We start from the raw sequence: 21,157 nt of genomic DNA on the forward strand, positions 1-21,157 counted from the left end.
TTTTAGCTTAACAGGATTGTTTCTGGTTATTTAAACACAGGGGGGAAATCACAGACTGACAGACGTTATAGAGTCCTTCAACCTCCCTGGAATGTGGTGGTTTTGAGTAAATGTTATTACTAGTAATGACTAGTTGATGTGAGGTTATGGTGCAATTTATAGTGGCCTTATTTTAACTTTGATCACAGCTGAACTAAATCTCTGAAGTCAGCTCTGTGCCTTAATCTTAAAACTCGGCAGATACAAATCTTTCTACTGAAAGAAGCAGTGGGGCTACTTGTTTAGCTCCGCTTCAGAGTTCATTTTAGAAAAGCTGTCCTGTGGCTAGCACAGGAGGTGGGGAGTTTGTTTTGGGGTCTAGTCCCAGCTCTGCCACTGGCTTTTGATGAATTCCTGAGCAAGTTACTTAATTTCTCGGTATCACTTTCTCCATGTGTAAAATAAATCTAATAGTGGGTCACAAGGGTTTGGGGGATGAATTATCATTATTAGCACTAATTAAATGAAGCCCATCATCCTAATAATGTTCTAGTGACTCTGCCGAGCCACTGAAAATGTCTTGCACTGTAATTCATGCTCTGGTCAGGAGCCAGCACTCACAAATCACTGGCTGGTTCTACCCACTCCTACACTAGTACAGCGACAGACACTGAAGAAAACCTTTCTGTTTCAACCCTTGGGAGGAGACTGTGACATGAAGTGTTGCTGGGCCAAACCCTGGTCCTACTGAAATCAATGGGAAATTTCCATTGACTTCAGTGCAGGCAGGGTCTGTCCCCTGGTCTTTTGAATACAAACCAGTCTGGTGATAAAGGCCTTTGCAAAGGTGAAGGGCTGATAAGATAAGGGCTAACTTTTCTTCCACTTTTTCTCTCTCTGTTCTGTTGAGTTGATTCCAGCAGAATCAACCCCCTGTGATAGGGAGCTCATGTGTTGTGTGACTGGGATCTGGCTGGCAACACACATAATGCTGGCTGGCAGGGGACTATGTTAAATCCAACAAGGGGGTCACGCCTCTGCAAGCTTGGATCAGTCACTCAGGGTCAAATTCATCTCTGCATTTGACTACTGAAGCCAAGATTGTTATGCCCGGGATGAACTTGGCCTACTGTTCCAGATTAACATGCAATGTCCCAAAACCTGATAACTCTGCTGCTTTTGATGACTGGATTTCTAACTCTATTTGTTGAATAGCTTGTCATGAGACTTCCCTAACTGGAGAGACTTTACCTTTAAATAGTTCGCAGAAAGCTGTGCTCTACATAAGCCACTCCCACAAAGAAGATTGTGAGCTCACACTGCTGCTGGCTGGATTTAGAAGAGAGATCTCCAAGGAGGAGGCCAGATACTGTTATATGGGAGGTCTTTTGAATAAGAATCAGTTAATTGTCCTGTTCATCATCCTACAAGGAAGCAGCCCTTGTTGTATATACTGAACATATGCTAGTCTTATCTATACCTCAGGGGGCAGCAGACAACTTAAGAGGTATCTCTGCATTACCCACATACCCTCAAGTACTGTGCTTACAGTCTCTCTTCTGGGCTATATGCACAATATACTGGAATTTCCTATCCCAAGATTTCTTGCATGGAGCTGTCAGATGCGGGAACACCAGGCTTGGTGAAGGAGGTCCCAACTCCCCCATCACGTACCTCTGATTTCTCACTAGGCTCTAAAGACCCTGTCTACACTACAGAATTAACTGTGCTTGAACATGGTTGTGAAACACGCTTACAGCCCGACTGTTATAACATGGCCTCTTTTTTTCTTATGCAACCAGAAAAACCTCTGTTATAACCATGTTGAAGGACCATGTTTTAGCCTAAATATCTATCGGGGGACCAATCACTGTTCCAATCACATGGATTTTTCAGTCCACACAGGCAAGAACAAAATATTCCCTTGTTTTAATAAATCACTTAGCCTGCAGCCATGTTTAAAGATGGTTGGTGTTGCAGGACAGAGGAGAGATTCTGCCCATGTCCAAGTGGGAATACAATCTTGCTAGCTACAGTCATGTTTAAATGATCTGCAGGATTTAACTGGTATCCAAGAGGCAATGTGGACTGGACCAAGGCCCAGGTGCCAGGAACCAGTCAGTTCTAATCAGCTCTGCCACTGACTCACCATGTGTTCTTGGTCAAGCTGCTTAATCTCTCTGTGCTGAGTTCCATCTGGATTCATTAGTTTAGGTTGCTTAGTGGTTTGAGAATATGAAGGTCTCTGTACTATTATCCAGCTTGTTTCTCTTGACCAGTCAGACCTATGCTAGGTAGACTGTCCTGCATAGATCCTGCCACATATGACTGTTTTACAACATGGTTCTCCAAACAATAACCCTCTCCAAACTGAACAGGGAAAGCATGCCAGCACCCTGCTAGCTAGCAACAGCCATGTTGACATGCTGCTGTGGCTAAAACTGTTCTGATCTCATGGGGGCAGGAGCTTGGAGCATCTTCTGGTCAACTGATCTGAACCTGAGCCTTCTGCCTGAAGACAAACTTGACTAGGATAAAATAGCTGAAGTGAACAAGAAAAGAAATGTAAAGACGCAAAGAACACACAGTCCCTGAGGAGCTGCCACGTCAGAAATATATTAACTCCCGTAGGTCTGGAGAGTAGATTGAGTTGTAAAGTTTCAATAATAATTAATTATTAATATTCTCAGCTCCTATATATCTGTAGGTCTCAAACCCCTTTACAGAGGGGATCAGTATCATTATCTCCAGTTTACAGACTTGGGAAAGCAAGGCACAGGGAGGTGAAGTGACTTAACTAAGGTCACCCATTGACAGAGCCAAGAATAGCACCGGGCCTCCTACTGGCTAGTCCAGTGCGCAAGTCACTTGGCCACATACACTCACTCAAGCTAGCAGCAACTCCAAATCAAACTCCCGTAGTAGGTCAGCTCAAAGTTGCAAGTTCAGTACCTCGTAGAGATGAACCCAAGCACTGAAGCTAGGATCCAGAGCTGAGCCCATGCTTCTCCAGCCTGGAGAGGGGTTTGGATTCAGGGTTCCAGTTAAGCCCATTATAGAGATGGGCCCATCCTGTGTAGTTAAGATCCTGAGTCAAATTTCCTCAAAGCTTCAGGGTGGTTTCAGATCATGACACCTGATTTGCACTCCTAGCTAGTCCTAACTGGTGACAGGCACAAATCCAGCACTGTTCCAAGCCTTCGTGGCTTTGATTTCTTGTCTGCCAAATCCAAGACAACTGACCAGCTCAGATTCCTTTTTCCCGATTCTGGAATCAAGTTTCTGCTAGACTAGGACTGCCAGCTCCAATCACAGAATGAACGGAGCTCACTGCATATTGAGCCGGGTAGCTGCTCATGTGATTGGCCTTCCCCTGCTGCCCCTCATATGGAGAGGAATTATCCTGCTTCTTCCCAGAGGAAAAAACTCCCTATCCCCTAAGAATGAGAGCAGAGATCTCCTTGCTTCCCCAGGGAGGAGGGGAGAAGCCATCCACATGCTCTCCAAGAGTAAGTCAAATGGAAGCCTGCAAACCAGGCCAGTGTCACTTGAATGAAGTTTCCCTGGCATACATGCAGAGATGAGCAGCTGCTTTGGAAACACTTCATCTCCCCATTTAGTAATTAGCACTAGAGTCAGTAAAAACCTGTGCACCAAAGCTGAGCGTGCTACTGAAACTGCTCATTAACTCTCAGCTCCTCACAGGACCAGCCACATAGTTCCTCACTGGTTCCTGCACTGGGTAGGTTTGAGCACACACAAGTCTCCAAGGTACCGTACTCTCAGCTATAGAGATGGGAGAGTTGTGTAACTAATACCTGTTTGAATCTGCTTGCTACAGCGCAGTTTGCTGTCTATGCCATGGCAGTGAATGTTTAGAGATGGGCCTGTTCTCCCTGTGTAGTAATAAGGAAGCTTTGCCCTTTCCAGCTGAAGATCTCAACATAATTTTACACCAGTGCATAAGTATTATCACCTCCATTTTAGAGCCCAGGAGTCCAAGGGATTTGGCCCAGGTGGCACAATGAACAATGCTAGGAATACGACCAAAAGCACTGTCTTCCAGTGATGGCCTTTAACAACTAGACAACACTGCCACCCACCATATAAGGTCTTTGCTTGACATCAGTGGCAAGGCTGGCATTAGGTTTTTGCAGGCCCTTATATGAAGTAAGAAGCAGTGCTTGTCACATTTCTCCACACATCAGGTTCCTATCTGCTCTCATCCTTCCCCTTCCCTGCCTCCCACTCTGACAGCCTTCTGTCATTTGTACATGAACCCAGCTATTTACCCAACAAGCAAGCAGATGAGGAATGGTAGTGGACAGTGTGAGGCGAAAGGAGCATGGCTGCAGCCCATTCTGGATAAGATGCCCCTACCATAGGATGGGGAAAGTAGCTGGAAGATGCAGTGAAGACTGTATCTGCCCTTTTAACTGAGCAGGTATGTCCACCATTTGTTACTTGAGCTCACTGTTGGGGGGGAGGGGAGTTTTTGGCTCCCCATTTGCTGTTAGACAATTGGTTAGCAGAAGTGACCAGAGTGGCTCTTCAATCCCAGCTACCTGCATAGGGTCAGCTGTCTATTCATCACTTCTTGTCTACTCGCCCCACAGTGACATGACTCTGATCAGCACAGAGTGACTGGAGGGAAGATAGCAGCACTTTAAGCCTTTTTTTCAATCACAAAAACATTTTATATAATGTTCTTGAATTATCCCATGGAACTCACTGCCATAGGAATTTATCCGAGTCAATGTATAGAATGCCCTGCTGTAGGATACTAATGAAGTTCGCCCATGGAACACACTGTTACAGACCATGAGGGCTCATAGTAAAGGATATTACGGAGATTAACCCATAGAACTCAGATTTCAGAGTGGTAGCTGTGTTAGTCTGTATCAGCAAAAACTATGAGGAGTCCTTGTGGCACCTTACAGACTAACAAATTTATTTGGGCATAAGCTTTTATGGGCTAGAACTCATTTCATCAGATGCATGGAGTGAAAAATACAGTAGCAGGTATAAATTCACAGCACATGAAAAGATGGGAGTTGCCTTACCAAGTGTGAGGTCAGTCTACTGAGACAATTCAATTAACAGTAGGATACCAAGGGAGGAAAATCACTTTTGTAATGGTAATGAGAGTGGCCCATTTCAAGCAGTTGACAAGAAGGTATGAGTGACATTAGGGGGAAATTAGTATGGGGGAAATTAGGTTTAGGTTTTGTAATGACCCAACCACTCCCAGTCTTTACTCAGAGCTAATTTGATGGTGTCCAGTTTGCAAATTAATTCCAGTTCTGCAATTTCACGTTGGAGTCTGTTTTTGAAGGCTTGTTTGGTTGAAGAATTGCCACTTTTAGTTCTGTTACGGAGTGACTGGGGAGATTGAAGTTTTCTCCTACTGTTTTTTTAATGTTACAATTCCTGATGTCAGATTTGTGTCCATTTATTCTTTTGTGTAGAGACTGTCCGGTTTGGCCAATGCACACGACAAAGAGGCATTGCTGGCACATGATGGCATGTATCACATTGGTAGATGTGCAGGTGAACTCACTGTTGCAGGGTGTTTTGAAGTTACCTTGTGGAATTCATTGCAACAACATATTACTGAGGTTAACTTGTGGCACTCACTGATGCAGGATATTACTGAGGTTAACCTATGGTGCTCATTGAAGTGGGATAGCACTGAGGCTAATCTACAGAACTCCCTGCCACAAGATACATGTAGATGCAGATTGGAACTCAACTTTCATAGTGCTTAAGACTTACATTACATGGAAGTGCAGATCTGAACAGGATTCATACACAACATCTTTTGCCTATGATTTCCACAAATTAAGCTCAGTTTGAGTTTCAGATCAGAAGTTTTGATTCTTCCCATTATATAGATAGGAGTCAGCTAATATATTTTGACATGGATCGAGTCCTGGATTGAGGGTTTGGAGAAGGGGTGTTTTGGTTTGGGTCCATCTCTACTGTCAAACACCCTAGAAATTTACGGAAGTTCCGCTCCGGATGTTCACCCTGTGACTGGGTCCATCTCCAGTGTAAAGATCTACATGAGAGAAAGAGGGACAGAAAGGCAAAAGCTGCCTAGTCTTTTACCCAGCTGTGATGAAAACATAGTGTTCATGCATCTCACCATAAGAAACCCATTAAAGAGGGAAAGGGGGCAACTCTCTGTGTCAATTTTAAAATCTTTATATGGGCTGTGGCACCTTTTTATTTCTACCCCACAGGAAGCCACATCAATGCATTGGGGTCAGAGGAGGGCAGGGGATGCGAGGGGTAATATCACATCCAGTTTCCTCTTTTAAACATGTGGCAACTGACCAAGCTTCCTGTTCCGTTTTTTATGAGCACACTAAACACAGGTGACCCTCCAATAGTAGGCTGACCATATTTCTCAAAGACAAAATGGGACAACCCCCAGTTGCTTGCTCAAGGCCGTCTCCCGCCCCATGTGAGGCTGTTGCCCATGGCTGAAACCCTGCTCCCCCCATTGCCTGTGGCAAGAACCCTGCTGGGGATGCCCTCTGGAGGCTGTCACTGGAACATTGCCTCCCCTCCCTAGTATTGCCTCCCGTGCTGCAGGGGGCTGGCATCTTGTTCCTCCACACCGCCCCCCCCTTTTTTGACAAAAGTGGGCATTTGTCCTGTTTGCTCTTGCTAGGGGTGGCTCCAGGCCCCAGCACGCCAAGCATGTGCTTGAGGTGGCATGCCGTGGGGGGCACTCTGCCGGTCGCTGGGAGGGTGGCAGGCAGGCCGCCTTCAGTGGCATGCCTGAGGAGGGTCGGCTGGTCCCGTGGCTCCAGTGGACCTCCCGCAGGCTTGCCTGCAGAGGGTCCGCTGGTCCTGCGGCTCCACCGAAGCCGTGGGTCCAGCGGACCCTCTGCAGGCACACCTGCGGGAGGTCCACCAAAGCCGCGGGACCAGTAGACCCTCCACAGGCACGCCTGTGGGAGGTCCACCGGAGCCGTGGGACCGGCGACTGGCAGAGCACCCCCCACGGCATGCCGCCATGCTTGGGGTGGCGAAATGTCTAGAGCTGTCCCTGGCTCTTGCCAACTGATCATGTCAACAAGAGCAAACTGGACAAATACCTCTTTTTGGAAAAAAAAGTCAGGATGGCCGGAACAGGGCTTAAAAAAGGGACTGTCCTGGCCAAAACAGGACATATGGTTGCCCTATCCAATAGCCATCTGCACACTGTGGCTTCCTTTTCCCATCAGTCCTTGGTAGCCCATATCAGGACACACTGAAAGCCTGGGCACCATTTAAAGGCCTTTAGAATAGATCGTTTTGTGCCATTCCCTATGTCTAAGTGGGCCCAAAGTAGGAACCACACCAAACAGCTGGTCCACCTACGAAAAGCTCTCAGATCCTGATTTTAACTTCCTATTTGTGGATGCACAGATGCTGCTTATCTTAGGTCTCCCTGTGTTGGCCCTCTAGGATCAGCAGCCAGATTTTTGCAGCCCTTGATGAGAGGTTGTCCCATATGTTGTCAGTAGCTACCGGTGTGGTGCTCTGCTCTTGTTCGATGATGATAAGTTGGCTGCATGTGTGTTCCCTCTGTGTGCTACCCCAGCTCTGCGCAGATCACTGACACAGCAAACCCTGAGAGAACCCCCAAAGACCACAGACTCTGATAAGGTATGAAAGAACCTGAGCCAGGTTTATTGTCAAACGAAGCCCAGTAATAGTTTCCCATAGACTCATCTGTACTGACATATTGAGGTACAGCCCCTTGACTCATTAGGGTGCTGTCTCCCCCTTTGATCATGTTATTTCAGACAAACAGATCTAGCCATCATGCTGTCCTTTTGACCCCGTCTTTAAGATGCACCTGCCTGTTCCTTGTTATCTCTGTGGAATGTCCTCATATCGGGATGTCCAAGTACCATCTTGGCACAAGTTCCTCTTATTAGCACTTATATGTGGATGCCCTGTTTTTAGCAGCCCTCTTCTTGCCAACTTCTGTGAGTGGGACCTGCCTCTGGCTCACAACCCAGCTTTTGCCTAGCAATGCCTGGAAGTACTTTGGTTCAGGCTTCAGGCCTCAGACTGGGCCTTTGATACAAGAGTTTATGTTTCAGGGCCTCATCTTACTATACCATACTGTTTTCTTTATAAGGAATGGCCACCCATTTCCTCTTCTCTCTGTCTCCTTCCTCCTCCCCTACCCCCAACTGACATGGGAATTCCACTTAAATGTATTAGACACACTCTTTGTCTTCATGTCACATAGTGCTGTGATCTACTCAAATCTCACAAGCTGAGCATGGTCAGGCCAGGTCACGGCATCAAATGCCCTCAGGGAACACCAGGTTCTACAAGAAATAGTGGTGATGCTGGCACTCTCCCTCTGAGTCAGTACAGAACCCAATGTCTCAGCATGGTGTCAGGGGTCAGCATGCTGACAAAGGGACCAATTTTCAGGTGAGATGTAAAACTAAGGTCTTGTAAAGATCCAATGACAATTTTCACAAGAGTAGGGATGGCATGCCTGGTGACTTTTCCAAATGCCAATGTAGGTCATTAGTATTTATTCAGCTTCCCTAAATTCCTTTAACAGTTTCAGTTGGAAGAACTACTCCCCCCTCCTATAAAATTTCTTCATGTGGCTTCATTTCATTGGTGGGTGAGAAATGAGCATGTACCCAGTCCCTAAAGCACTTTTACAATGCATCCTGTGGGATGATGGTGTTTATATCCATGTCAATTGTTATTACTACGTCCACAGCCTACTTCTTCAACTTCCAGCCCCAAATGCTCTTTTCAGGGGGAGAAGAATGCAGATGGTTTTCTTTTGGGCCTAAAATTTATCTACTTTAGTTCTAAGACATCACTGAAAATGAACCTTGAGCCACAGCTGCAGACACCTTCCTGCAACCACAATCCTTCTGTTCCCCATTTGGTCAAAAATATGTCTCTTTTGTACAACATGATACTCTCAACTTGTCCATGGCTGCGAAATCGCCAACCTGCTCTGTTGGTCAGGTGCTTAGCGCACTTCTACTACAGTACCAAAATGTAATTGGTCTGTCCTCTAGATTGAAAAAAACAAAGCAGGAGACCTGGCATATTGATTGTATAGTGAGACTCTTAATGTTTAAACCAATCATCCTAGTTGTTGCAAAGCCACATGTTCCCCAGGAGGGGGCACACACTTGCCATCCAAGGCTGCAGCAGTAAAATGTTAGACTGCACCAATGTATGCAGAGAGGAGATACATTGATAAAAGGGCCAAATTTTATGCTGGCATAATTCCATTGGAGTCAGTGGAATTATGTTAGTAGAGAATTTGACCCATTATATGTACAAGGGGGAAAGCTTGATTGGTCTATCTTAAGCAGAATTTCTCAACAGCAGTTATAGATCTAAGGGCCTGATTCTGATCTCACTTACACCAAACTAATCAAGGGAAAACTTGTTTGCTTTCAGTGACATTAATTTGCTGTCCAGCTAGTGTAAATGGGATGAGAGGCAGCCCCCCAAAGCTGTACTTCAAGGAAAGAACCATGTGTTGTGGTGGTATATGTTTGAAACCCTATACACTGAAAGCACCTTTATATCAGGCAGATTTTAGTGACCTTCTTGAGTGAGAAATGAACAAAGCAAATGTGCAGTTCCCATCAGAGCAGCAGGGCTGAGTGATAAAGCAGAGAACGATCGTGAACCGAATACAGAAGAGAGCATGAGATACGGACGAGTTCATTTTTAGAGGTCCGCACAGTCTATCTGTGATATGGAAGGATAATAAAGCTATGACTTTGTTTAATTTTCACCACTTTTCAGTGGTCTCTATACACACGATTCATCCATGGATTGCTCTAGATCCCCATCTTAATCACAGGGGGGTAAAGTTTCTCCTGTGCAGGGGTCCAGCACAAGGTCTATGCACTACTCAAACAGAGCTTAATTGGAATTTCAGTGGCCCTCAGCACTAGGGTGAATTTCACCCAGCAGGAAGAATTGTTTAGCATTTAGTCTGACTGCAGTTCTTTTTCCTTGCATATCACAGCCATAATAACCCTGCTTAGTGAGCTAGACCTTGCTTTGTGATGTCTAACCACAAGCCTCATTGTCTGTATTCTAAATTTGCCCCTTCCCAGTTGCTGTTCTTCCACACACACCTGACCAACCAATAAGACTTGCAGTGATAGCCAGGGGCCAGACCTTCCTCCTGCAGAGCAACTTGTGGGTGGGGCCCAGAGCACAGGAAAACTACTGGAGTGAGCCACCTGGAGGTTTCTGGAACAGCCTCACTCTCAAGTCCAGGGATGCTAGGGATCTGCACCGGTAAAGAAAGGAACCCCTTTCTGCCTGGACACAGGAACCATCCTGCAGTAATAGCTGTCATGATGCTGGCCCCATCTCTTCCCTAACAGCGCAGGTCCAGCAGAGGCTACATGCCCTAGACCTGTGGCAACCCCAGAGGAGAACTAGAGAGAAGCAATGTAGCTCCCAGCTCTCTCACTTCCTACCTAGACTCCCACATAGAAATCCCCAGACTTTGCAGGGGAGGGTGCTGACAAGAAAGGCGCCTTTTCTGCCCTGTACCCTGCTGCTCCCCACCTTATCCTCTGACCTCAGCAAAGCTCTATCCACATGAAACCAAGAAAAGGGGCATCTGCACAGCACAAAGAAAGTGCAGTTGAGGAGGCCCACCACCCCCCTCTGCAGAAACAAGGGGAGAGCTGTGCCTGGTGCACCTAGCCTAGCTTAATGATCTGCATCCTTGCACTGTTTTCAAGAAGGAGCCATTTGAAAACATCTTTATTCTAGTGTTTGAGTAACAGCACAGATAATGAAATGTTCTCATGACTAGAGGGAGATTTTGTACTTACATAATCCATGTAGGTTAAGTCAACACAGGCTGGCTCCAGGCACCAGCATCCCAAGCAGGTGCGTGAGGCGGCAATCTGCAAGGGGCGGCAGTCCGTGCGTTTCTGGCCCCAAGCAGTGCACCGAATTGCCGCCGCAGATGGCGGGGCAGTCCGTGTGCCATTAGGATGGCTCGCATGTTTCCGCAGAGGAGGCAATTCGGCGGCAGTTTCTATGTTCATCTGTCCGTGGCGGTGCAGCTTTTGTCTTCTGGCTGAAGACAGAAGCTGCCCCCGAATTGCCGCCACCTTGGAAACGCACGAGCCACCCTAACGGGCACACAGAATGCCCCCGCCATCAGCGGCGGCAATTCGACGCCCTGCTTGGGGCAGCAAAAACAGTAGAGCCAGTCCTGTGTCTACACTGCAGTAAAACACCCACAGCTGGCCCAGGCTAGCTGACTGGGCCTCGCAGGCCTTGGGTTGTGTGGCTATAGAATTTCAGTACAGATGTTTGAGCTCGGACTGGAGCCTTGGCTCTGAGATCCCACGAGGGGGGAGGGCCCCAGAGCTAGAGCTCCAGCCTGAGCCCAAACATCCGCACTGTGATTTTATAGCCCTGCAACCTGAGCCCCATGAGCCCAGGTCAACTGCTGTGGGTGTTTCATTGCATAGTGGCTGGTGTACACAAGAGGTTTTACATGTCCTGAATAGCCCTCCTGCCCCCACTCCCTCCTTAGAGAAGATAGTTGGTTAGCTCAAGTAGTTGACGTGCACGCATTTAATACTGGTGATTCCAGGTTCAAACCCGCCTGTCAGACAAAGCAGCACTGGTTCTCTTTATATTATAGTACTTTATGATACTCATCATTGCACTTTACACAGCAAGAGAGACAATTTTCTGGGGGAGGGAGAAGGAAAAACAGCAACCCCCAGAATGAGGGGTGTAGAATTTCCAGGGCTCCATTATCCAGACAGTCAGAGGGGCTGGTGACTTTCTGATAGCCATTATGTTGATGAAACTCATGAGCTGCTCCCTAGTTTCTAGGACTTGAAGATTGTGGGTGTGAAAGAACTGACCCGAGCATGGAAGTAAGGGTGAGGCCTGGTCTACACTAAAAAGTTAAGTAGATCCAGCTATGTCACTTAGGGGTATGAAAAATCCCCAGACCTAAGCAATGTAGTTAAACAGACCTAACTTCTGTCAACCTTGCTACCACCTATTGGGCAGGTGGATTACATAAGCTAACAGGAGAATCACTTCTGTTGTGTAGGTAAGGTCTATATTGAATCGCTCCAGCTGTGCCATGGTAGCCTTCCAAGTGCAGACAAGCCCTGAGTTAGCTGTGGTTGGTACAATTGAATCAAAGTTAGAGAATGGCCCAAGTCACAACATACAAATCCAAACCTGCAAGAGCGAAGGTGATCCAGAGCCAGGGTTTTGGTGCACTTCCATCTCTGGTAAAGATGTTACATATGCAACATGCCTTTCTCATCTATTCTGGAGAGGTAGAATAGGTATTTATGTCACAGTCATCATCACTATGGTATCAGAGCACACTTCTCCCAGCTGGGTATGCAGCTAACTGGCCTATTCTTTTAAGCGGGAAGCGGAGGATTTTACTGGATTACTTCTTGCCTCCCTGATAAAGGGAGATTCCTCTTCATTAGGTTGAAGGTCACTTTTGGGCATCATAGTTCACATTAATGGACCCCAGCAAGAACCTTTCACTGAGTGTGGAGGGGATTTTAGCCTCTGTCACTACTGGCCTCATTACCAGTGCATGCATGAACACACATGCACAAGGCGGGACCCCACCGAACCCCAGGATCCCAAACTCTGGGATCCAATCTTTGCATCTGGTCCCTATTTCTATAATGGGCTGAACAAAACCCTCGAAATCTAAAAGACACCAAAACTCTGGAGGAATTTGAGTCCAGATTTGGATCGAAATTTCCCAGCCTAGAATCATCTCTGCTACTCTCTGGCTACAAGGAAGCAGCTGACTAACATCCCCCAGTGTCAGAGCCATGCTGCTGCAAACATTGTTTGTGTCATGTGCTCATCCACAGACAATAAAATTTGTCCACTGATGGGACTGTTTTATTCTCCATCATCCCAACCAATGGGTCACAAAGGAAAAATAGACATATTGAAAATAAGTAACTAGAGCTGCCACATGCGCCTTGTCTGCTTCTCAGCTTTTGTTTTCTTCCAACCCTCCCCCATGGACTCTACACTCTGCCTTCTCCTCTCTGTATAACATGCCCTTTGGCTTCTTCTGCTGCTACTAGCAACTTGGCACTTCATTTCCACTATTCCCTAGTCCTGAAAGAGCTTCTTTCCTCCAGTTTCCTCAGTGATCTCTGTCTCCTCCTTCAGGTCCCTCCTTGGGACCCATTTCTTTCTGCACCATCCCCTCCCTGCTCTCAGCTCCGGTACTCACTCTCTCCTTCCTCCTCCTAATTAATAAATGGAGACCAGGAAATATGGTCTGAATTCTTGAATTCAATGGTCTGAATTCTTTGAGTGCTGCAACCCCCCGAGTGACTTCTCCTTTCCCCTGGTTTGCCCTCCTCCATGGCTGACTATCATCTCTCCTTATATTTTGTGTGTCATTTAGGGCCCTGTCTGGCTAGAACTGACCTCCTACTAGCTCAGGGATCGGAACCTTTCTTTATTATCTCTCAAGCTCTCATTGTACTATCGGTGCTATACAAGTGCTAAATATTATGTGACCTACAATCAAGCGTTAAAGACTGATGTTGCCTCTATGGTTAACAGGTCTGTTTTCAGTGACTCACTCCTCTAACCAGAAGAAAATGAAAAGCCCTATGACACCCTTTTACATCAACCCCCTGCGAAAGGAACAAACTGGTTAATAAACAAATCCCACTGCAGTAAAAAGGTGAAATGCAATGATCCAATAAAGGATTCAATCTGGTAAACGAAAACATTTTCCATGTATAGATGCCAGCCAAAATGCATTTCGCTTACAGCAATAGAATACAGATATTAACAGAGACACTGTGTTTGTTCTTAGTGTGCCCTTCTGTATCGGATCTACTTACATGGTTAGGGCCTGATCCTGATCTGTGTTGAGGACCTGTGTCTCACATTGATTTCCGTGGGATCTGTGGATGCTCTGTACATCTCAGGAGCAGCCCATTAAAAACCAGTTCTGCTCCCACTGAAATCAATGGCAAAATTTCCATTTATTTCAGTGGGATAAGGACTGGGACTTTAAACTGTAAACTTTATGGGACAGAGATGCTGATCTTCGGTCCATTCTCCATTACGCAGCTGTGGTCGAGAGCTGTCTGGGGCAGCAGAGGAGTGGGGGACCTTAGGGAGCCAGTTATACCAATTAGAACAATTTACCAAGGGTCGTGGTGGATTCTCCCTCACTGACAGGTTTTAAATCAAGACAGGATGTTTTTCTAACAGATCTGCTCTAGGAATTATTTTGGGGAAGTTCTCTGGCCTGTGCTAAACAGGAGGTCAGAGTAGATGATCACATGGTCCCTTCTGGCCTGAGACTCTCTAGATCTATGAAGAGCTCTCTGCTCAGTCCTGCTCCAGCACCAGCTTCCAGGCTGCTTTGGTGCCTGGAAATGTTCCCAAAGGACTGCCGCCGTGGGTAGCCCAGGTGCAACTCACTCCCCTGCCATGCTATCTTCCCTAGTGCAGCACAGAAGGGGTGGCACAGCAGATAGCTATGCAGGCTCTGAACCCTGCTGGGGACTTCTCTGTGCCTGGCAATTTCCAGCTGGGGAGAAGGTGGTTTCTTCTCCCTTTCTACCAGCTGAGAGGCACGCAGGGAGCAGAGAAGTGGGTTGGCTCCATTATGAAGCAGTTTTTTACACTTACAATGCTATAGTAAGTAAAACAATAATTAGATGACTAGAGAGACACATTGCTGGAGCACTTTGGGGGCTTAACCCTTCTGGAGGCTGCAGCCACTAGAGAGTGATGCAATCCCACAGTCTAGATATGTCAGCAATGTAGCCTGCGTAGATATACTTAAACACACTGAAAAGTGATGTGATGATGCATGCTTGAGCAAGCCTGGTGACACATACTCATTGAGGGAGGACACATACACACACAAATGTAGGTGGATAGTATATATTGAGTTAACTGTAAGTATGAGTATACAAATTCCCAGTCAAAGAGTGTGTAATATTCCTTGTGCTCCAGGCCTGATTCTCGCACTGTGTGTCATCATTTGCACTAGTGGAAGGTGGGTGTGAAATGCTGTCATTCTGATGTAGCCCTGTGCCTTCCCAGTGTGCTGGTGCAGATGACCAGAGTATTTTCCAGGCAACCGGGAATCAGACTCTTCGTGTTTCAATCCACCACTTCTTGGCCTCCAAGAAATCAATAAACCCCCAAGCAACAGTTATTTTATAGTGTAGAAAATAAATCCATGTGTTTCTCTTATGCCTCCTCCGCTGGGTCTGAAAGCAGCAGGTAAGTAACACACAGCCTTGCTGGGGATCTGTGCTGCTGACTTTCTCGGTAATGGTCTGGTACTTGCAAGGGAACAAATCAAAAGAGCCGTGTTTGGTTTCAGCTCTCTTTGAAACACTGGAGGGGCTAGAGCTTCCCACAGGGAACAAAACGAACATGTTTAAACTTGTTTGACAATCAAGATGGAACAAAAGAAAAATCAATTTAAAAAATTGAATAGCACAGGGTTATTTTAGGTTTCAAGATGAGGGGCCTGATCCTGCACATATATCTATCCATCATCTCTCTTGCGTTTCATATAGCAACTATTGCTGTGGTATGTATGGCCTCATGACTTCTACATATGTCTAACTTTCAACATTACGTTGATTAAGTGATTCGCTGAATGAGGGTTTTGTTGTATGGGACTTTATTGGTTTGCAGAACCAGTGGTACTAATCACATGTGCAAGGGCTACAGAATCAGCCTCCAGCCTTGTATTCTTCACTTACTGGTGTAAAACAATGCAAAAGGGTTGGTTACAAAAGTGGCTTATTTCTGTCCCCTTGGTAGCATCTCTAGGTACTATAGGTGCTGCCACCAAATAGCACCAAGGCACTCTGGTTTGCCAGAATTACATTCCTTGCCTTCTTCCTCACCCGGGCCATGAAATAACACTCTCTCTATCCACATTTTCATTCTGTTCCCACATGATCACTGGCTGAAATGCAACAAGGATGTTCAAACATTGATCTTCTTTTAAGTTTCTACAGGCTGCAGTGAAACTCAGGCAAAATCTGGAAGTCACCATGAAATCAAGTCACAAGACCCCTTTTCCAGTGAAAGATATAGCTTGATGCACTCTGCAGTTGAGGAGCTTTACAAGAAGAGGAACATTTGCCTTGGGGCAAACTCAGGTAGAGCAAACCATGAATATTCTGATGTGCTGAGACTGAAGAAAGAATATAGCACGATTATTAAGTGCCAGCTGCAACTTGCATGACAGGGTTATGGTTATTTTCTCCCATGATACTAGGGAGATGAGTAAAAGAGAAGCAGATGATCCACAGTCTGATCAGAGAGGATCTTACAGTCTGAACACAAGAGTGGGATTTAGGAACTCCCCTTGAGTTCTAATCCCAGCCCTGATGTGGCCTCTTTCCGTGGCCTCAATTCAACTATTTAGAAGGACATTGGCAAGTCAAATCTGGCCTCAAATTTAAATTTTTTAAAATAACTTTGAACAAAAGATCCAGAGCAATATTTCCATGATTTTGTTTCTAAACTCCACTGAAGGGTTTATTTTTTCACTAAGAAATTTTTCCTGCAGTATTTGGAACCCTGACTGGGAGACAGGAATGCCAAGTTCCATTCCCAAGTCTGGTGAGCCCTCTGGGTCTTGTTCACCCCATCTCTAAATTGGAGCTTGTGAATTGTACCTTCATAAAGCATTTGCAGCCTCAGCATTAATGTTTGAGTGCCCAGTAATATATTCATTATGATCATTTGTCATTTCCTGGTCAATGCACTTTCTGGCTACCAGGGACTTGCATATTGCTGCAATAGGAGAAAGACTTTTTGGATTTAACCTATTTCCATTAACATTTTAACAGTAAATGTCATGAAAATACTTGGATTAATATAAGGTATGATAAAGTTTTGGATCTTATTTTAACAAATCCAAAATGTGAAGTCTGAATAAACTACCTGACCCGGCCCCTTTTATTTCTCCGCTCTAGTTACCTGCAAATGCTCTACACAGGAATACCATTAGCCATTTGTTTTCTGGCATGTTTCTTGTGATCCTCTTATTGGCTGATTGTTACTGATTTGTAACATCACAGGTATGTATTTGCTTGTGTCTTGTTGCATTATATTCTCCTGAAAAACAAAATATTGTAAAGATTTGATAATTTAATTTAATTTTATCAATCAGCAACAATAGGGACTAGAGCTTCAACTGGTATAAATCAACAGTTACATTAAAAATCAATTTACATGACTGAGGATTTGAGCTGCATTGATTTACACTGGCTAAGGATCTGGCCCTGTGAGTTTAAGAAATGCAACAATGAGATGAAGGAATCTGGGGAGCCCATTAGACAAAAAATAAAGAACTGAATGTTTCTATGTCAGGCTCCCTTTACTTGAACTGCCTCTCCACCAAAGTCAAAGCATGGAACTTTTAAGGTGCATCCTGTGTTCATCACTGGGACATGGGAGGTGGAATGTGTTTAGTTCTCATTTTCATTTAAATCAAAATTCTTTGAGCCTGGTTCTTCTCTCCCTGAATACTATTTTACTCCTGTGCAATTGCATGGGATTCACTGCAGTGCCTCCTATTTCCCACTAGTGTAAGTGGGAGGAGAATGACATTCAAGGATGTAATAAAAAGTGAGGAAATTACTGAGCAATGGAAGGGTTAAAGGCCTTTTTTTTTTAATTGATGTGTTAGGGCTTGTCTGCACAGGGAGTTATTGTGGAATTAGTTTAATTCACTTTAACTTTCATTCAGAATTACAGAGGCCTTAATATGGTTTAGTTTAATTCAAGTGAATTAAAACTAAACTGAAGGTAGGCCACTTCAATGCAGCATGAGAGTGTTCACACAGAGGTTTAATGAATTTGCTTTAAATTCACACCATTAGTTAATTTGGATTCATTTTCCTGAGAGGTTCCATGTAGAGCAACCCTAAGGACATATATGGCTTTTAAAATCTATGCAGGATTTTTCTATCTACTGAGTATATGGGCCCAAATCCCGAAGTCAGTACTCAGCATTTATTCACTCTTTACTCAGACAAAACTCCTGTTGGTGTCAGTGCAAGGGCTTATCTACAGTTGGAAATTTACGCAGATTAAGGTAGGGTGTGAATTTAATGTGTAGTGGCTATTCCTGAATAACTTCACGTGTTGACATGAACTTTTAGGTATCTGTTTTCATCAAGCAACACAAATATATCTTTAATGGTGTATGCTTTCTTAGATCCAGCCCCTGGCTACCTCCTTAGAACTAAATACTACCTAAAGATCCCTGTACCTATGGGGTGGAACAGGCCAAGTCTAATCTGATTTAAACCCTGGGGTTCTCTGCTCTGCTTTAAAAAAAAAAAAAAAAAGCAACAAAAAACCAAGCCAGTGAGAAGAGAAACTGCTTTCTAAAAAGTCAGGGCTGGATTGAATTGTTTGTTCCAGCCTTGTCCTCTGTCTAGAGTCAATCAGTCAGATTAATCACAAAACAGCCCTCAGTCAGCTTGGTACTTGAGAAATCAAGAACAAAAGACCTCAATCAGATGCCGTCATGGGAGCGAGGCCCAAAAGGATTAGGGGGAAGCCATAGAATTGAAGTGCTGCTAACTAAAGAAGCATTTTTGATACAGAAAATTGTGTGTCTGGTTTAAATGGGACACTCTCTTTTTCTTCTTTTTTTCCTTTCTTCTTTTGTTAAGTATGGACAACTCCATACAAATGGACAAAACTAGACTCTACATGTGTGCATGAGGGGGGCAGGGAGAAATTTCTGACAATCCATTAGAGGCAACTGAGAAAGGGCCCCATCTGAAGAGATATGGAGAGTTCTCAACTCCTGCTGGATGCAAGGGGAGATCAGGGCAGTTAGGGCCTGATTTTTAGAAGTATTTAGATGCCTAAAGAGTCAGGCACCCAATGGGATTTTCTAAAGCACCTAGGCACCTAACTCTTATTGTAGTCACCTCAGTACTTTTGAAAATCCCACTAGGTCACCTCCCTGAATCTTTATGTACCTATTGCCTTTAAAAATCTGGCCCTTAGAATCTCACAGGATTGGGTCCTGGGTGAACAAAGTCAGTGACTATAGAATTGCATCTGTCTATCAGACTATTTGGTTAGGAGCTGCTCAGCTCACCGGCTCCAACATTTAAGAAACAAACAAGGACCAAAGTCTTATTCATTGTTCATGAAATCAGTCAGATTCCTATTGCTGGCCTTCACTGGTGCCCATGTGTTCTGGGGGTGGTGATGGAGGTTAAACTGATTATATTCACTTCAGGGTGAAATTAACATGTGTGGAGATAGGCAGCATGAGGCCTATGCACTGCTTAAATCCCATTTAATCAAGTTAAGCCTAGTGCTACCCTTTTTTCACCACTGGAACTTAAATCTGTTTGGGATGGTTTGATCAGTTCCTTGTGATTTACTTTAACCTGGCACAAAGGAGAGACTGATGGCTCCTGATGCAAAAAGACCACCTCCTCATTATATAATATTAAACTAGGCGATTCAGCTGTCCAACAGGCTCAGTGGACAACACACACACCCCTATGGTTTTGGGGTTGAATGGGTGGGGCAACATTTGGTTTTAAACCCAGCTTTCAAAGATTAGAGTTTAACACATACCCACTTCAGCTTTTGTATGAGTGTCATAGTATATTTCCCCAATCTGAACCTTAGAGTCCAAAAATATTGGGGTACCATCATGAATTCCTCTAAGCTTAATTACCAGCTTAGATCTGATACACTGCCACCACCCAAAAATATATAGTGTTTTGGGGCACTCTGGTTCCCCCAAAAACTTTCCCTGGGGACTCCAAGACCCAAATTCCTTGAGTCTTACAACACAAGGGAATATACCATTTCCCTCCCCTTCTCCTTTCTTCCTCCCAGATCTTTCCCGCCCTGGGTACGCTAGGAGATCACTGTGATTCAAACTCCTTGAATCACAATACAGAGAAATCAGGGTAGTTCCCCCCCTTCTCTCCCCCTCCCTTCTCCTTCCCTGTTAAGTACAGACTCAATTCCCTTGAGCCTCAACAAGGGGAAAAAAATCAAACAGGTCTTAAAAAGCAAAACTTTTAATAAAAAGAAAGAAAAAAAGTAAAAGTTATCTCTGCAATTTAGATGGTAAAAGTTACAGGGTCTGTCAGCATATAGAAACTGGAGAAAAAGTCTCCTCCAGCAGAAATACAATTTAAAATACTTCCAGCCAAATACACATTAGAACTCTATCAGCCAGATACACATTTGCAAATATAGAAAATAACCAAAAGACTATAACCGCCTGTTCTACTTAATACTCACTATTCTGAATATATAAGAGACTGTAGCAGGGAGATTGGCAAGAAACCTGGTTGCACGTCTAGTCCCTTCCAGGACCCAGAGAGAACAAAGCCAAACCCAAAAAACACAAACAAAGGCTTCCCTCCACCGAGATTTGAAAGTATCTTGTCTTCTGATTGGTTCCCTGGTTAGGTGTTTGGTTCCCTGTTTGTTAACCCTTTACAGGTAAAAGAGACATTAACTCTTAACTATCTGTTTATGACAATGAGCAGCTGTTTTTTCCTGCATAACATGTATCTGAAGGAGCAATATCGGTAACTACTACAAGCACCATTCATATTTATACGCACAATTACCCATTTTGCTGGCACAAAGCTGGCTGCCTATCTGATGATTTATACCACGCTGGTGTTTTCAGCACAGTATTTGGGTGCCTGTTGCAGGTAAAACAGTTCCATAGGTGATATTTGTGAGTGCTGCTTAAGAACCAACTTTCTTTTTGTCTTTCTTTCTTAGTTGCTACCATAATACAAATAATGCACCAACTCGAGGATCAGAGTCGAGTGCTAGGTGTTGTACAAGTAGGTAAAATAAAGACAGTCCTTGCCCTAGGCTGTGAGCTCCAGGATTACAAGAAGACATAAAAAAGCCTGAAGCAGATGGACAGGGAGATGGAAGATAGGAAGGGAGGGTAACAGTAAAAACGTGTTGCGTAAGTCAGTAGACTCAGCAGCCCAACCTGACCAATGACTGATGGTAGTACTTTGCAGGCATCTACGTCTGATTTGACCCATATAGTAGCTGCTACTCTGTATCCCTTGTGATTTATTTTTGCTCAGCTATTTCCTAAAGA

The sequence above is a fragment of the Gopherus evgoodei genome, chromosome 3, assembly GCF_007399415.2.
Source record: "Gopherus evgoodei ecotype Sinaloan lineage chromosome 3, rGopEvg1_v1.p, whole genome shotgun sequence".
NCBI classification, from domain to species: domain Eukaryota; kingdom Metazoa; phylum Chordata; order Testudines; family Testudinidae; genus Gopherus; species Gopherus evgoodei.